The sequence below is a fragment of the Nanorana parkeri genome, unplaced genomic scaffold (genome assembly GCF_000935625.1).
Source record: "Nanorana parkeri isolate BGI_ZX_2015 unplaced genomic scaffold, ASM93562v1 scaffold10, whole genome shotgun sequence".
Lineage (NCBI taxonomy): Eukaryota > Metazoa > Chordata > Amphibia > Anura > Dicroglossidae > Nanorana > Nanorana parkeri.
In genome coordinates, this window is record NW_017306278.1 from 4798688 (window position 1) to 4801695 (window position 3008).

The 3008-nt window shown below is 44.4% G+C and overlaps 1 long non-coding RNA gene across 1 annotated transcript in view; it reads right to left on the minus strand.

Moving 5' to 3' along the window:
* Nucleotides 1-674: 674 nt before the first annotated feature.
* LOC108785971 overlaps nucleotides 675-3008 on the minus strand; it is a 12206-nt gene continuing 9872 nt past the window's right edge. Inside the window, exons 2-3 of the long non-coding RNA XR_001941164.1 lie at nucleotides 1862-1864; nucleotides 675-741 (exon numbers count right to left, since the gene is read on the minus strand). This is a non-coding gene — a long non-coding RNA (uncharacterized LOC108785971). The remainder of the gene's footprint in view (nucleotides 742-1861; nucleotides 1865-3008) is intronic.

Consider the following 3008-nt stretch of genomic DNA (forward strand, 5'->3'; position numbering starts at 1 on the left):
AGACACTGTATATCCCCCCCCCCCCCCCCCCCGAACTTGAGGAGCCGCCAGATGGACCAACACCGTGCCAGTCTTATCACTGAAAACTGATGACTACTATGTAATGTGACTTAATGATTGGATAGATATGATGTAACTAGTTGCTATTAACCAATGATGTTAAGACTTTATCTTGATATATAGAAAGTTATCAAATCCATACAATCACAAGGGGAGGTTTGATGGTCTTCTGATTAGCTGACCCACCACTCCTGCATTCAATAAAAGCTTATCTGGTGTGACCCTTTTCATAGACATTCCTGTAAGTCAGGGATGGCCAAACTCCGGCCCTCCAGCTGTGGTAAAACTACAAATCCCATGAAGCATCTCTCTTCGGGAGTCATGTCTGTGGCGGTGAGAATCTTGCAAAGCCTCATGGGATTCGTAGTTCCACCACAGCTGGAGGGCCGCAGTTTGGCCATCCCTGCTGTAAGTGGTCTGCTTCCTGGCTCTATTGTGTCTTTACTTGACTGATGTCAGAACCTGGACTCCCTAAACCAGGGGTAGGCAACCGCGCCACTCCAGCTGTGGCGATACTACAAATCCTATCATGTCTCTGCTTCCGGAGGTCGTAACTCTGAGTCTTACAATGCCTCCTGGGACTTTGAGTTTCACCACAGCTGGAGTGCCGAGGTTGCCTACCCCTGCCCTAAACAGTCTCAAACTGATCTCAGATGCAAACTAAATGCACCTGAATGCACACTGAGACAAACACACACAGCGGTATACATGACCCCAACCCTTTCTAATCTGTTAGCGGTGCATGCCGTGTTCCATGTGCAAGCCCCTCAATGTCATCCGTGGTCAGATTAATAATTTACCGCCAGCAATTTTATTGGGAAATCGTATTGGTGGCAGGGACACCACTCCTGGCTTTTACAAGCAGCCATTCAGGGTAGGAAAAGAAAGATCAGATAGTAAAATCCAATAAAACTGTTTGTTTAATGCGGCAGCATTGGGCAGCGGCAGGAAGGTTCATTGTCTCGCTATTCAGTCATTGGGCAATAAAATGTTGCCTCATAATGAATACTGAGAGAGAGGTGCAAGTACATTAATGTGTAAAGCAGCGTGTAAAGGTGGCCATTAGATGGCACTCTACTGATCCAAGCAATGGGTTAATCTATGGGGTTTTGTTGGGAAGTTGGGGGGCATTTGGACTGAAGGGGTTAACCTTTTCCCATTCTTATTGTTAACGGTGCGTAACCACAAATCATGGGGCACCATGTAAAAATTCTGATGGGGTCCCCCAGCAACCTCCCTACTGTTAATGATAATAAAGTCAGGTAGAAGAAGAGCTGCCTGTATAGTCACCCCCTGTACATCTGATGTCAACTCTTCTTGATTTAATAATGTCAGTGTCAGCTGCAACTTCTGCAATCCCTATTGGGGCCCCCTTCCTCCCCTAGTCCCCATAGCAGCCGCATGGGCTGCTATGGCTATTGTTACGCCACTTGTACCAAAGATTGCACAATGCAGCCATTCATGTAAAAGCTGGGAGCTGTTTTACTTGCCAAAGGATTTATATTTCTGCCCACCCACTAATGAAATTTACACATCTCTGTCACACAGCACATCTCTGTCTGGAAGGGCGGGGAGACTTGATTTTCCTCTCCTGCAGTTAAGTAACAATTACAGGTCTTGTCCCTCCCCCCAACTGTGACTGGTCAGTGAAGAAGAGGCAGCAGACTGATCATCTCTCTTCCACGCTCTCTCTCCTCCTCCTATCAGTGTGCTCCTTGTTAGCACACTGCTGCCTACACTCATCTTCTCTTTGCTCCCTGCCAATCTGTTCTCATCTGGAGCCAAGAGAAGTATCTGGTACTTACTAGTATGGGAAGCATGTGACTTCCTGATTTGGTACATACACAGGGCTTTGTCTCCTCACTCCCCTGGGTGAATGGGTGGTCAGGTAAACATGGGAAGGTAAGTATTAGAAACCTGAGGGGCTGACAGTTAACTTTTTTCTGACATATACACATCACAGGTTCACCTAAAAGAAGAACTCCGGTCAACATTTTATTAATCCTTGCAGTCGGGCTACCACTGCACCGCCAAGGTTAACTGCTTGTTTGTGTCTAGGGACTAAAAGTCATTGTAACTGCTTCAGAGGATGTTTATACATTTCACTGGATTTCCCATTAAATTCTTTTACTTAAAATTAGAACCACTACAATGTGATGGTGGTGATGGGTGGGAACGGTCCAATGTTCTCTGTAAATCTCTGCAGAATAAGTGCCAATGCTAAATACGTGTGAATGAGTAAATAAAATGTGTTAATGATACAAAATTCTTGTTTCACTGCGTAGTTTGTCATCAAATTTAAGGTTCAGGAAGTCATGACTATTCTTTATGCACACTGTTGTTCCTATTGTTGTATTGAGTGTGCCTACCATCCTTCTTATCTCATTACGGGTCTGTGGGTTAGCACAGACCTATAAGGGCCCATCGAAGATAAGGTGGCTTATACCACAAATGATGTTATCTCAGCATTCTTTAGCTAGCATGCTGATTGCATTGGATACATAGGTAGATATGAGAACGGCGGCTGTGGAGTCTTCTATACAATAAGAAATAAGAAGGCTTCCCCTCCTTGTAGATTGTAAGCTCTCATGAGCAGGGTCCTTCTAATCCTTTTGTATGGCATTGCATTGTAATTGTACTGTCTCTCCATATGTTGTAAAGTGCTGTGCAAACTGTTGGTGCTACATAAATCCTGTATGATAGAAAAAATAATAATAATAAATAAATAATAAAAAAGGTTGCTATTATTGACCTTCTGACTATCTCTTGTTTCAATACATTGTGATTTATTAACCCAGAAAGAGCCAATGAAGTCACACCGTCCATTCTACAGCAGGGGTAGCAAACCTCCGGCCCTCCAGCTGTGGTGAAACTACAAATCCCATGATGCATCTCTCTCCGGGAGTCATGTCTGTGGCTGTGAGAATCTTGCAATGCCTCATGGGATT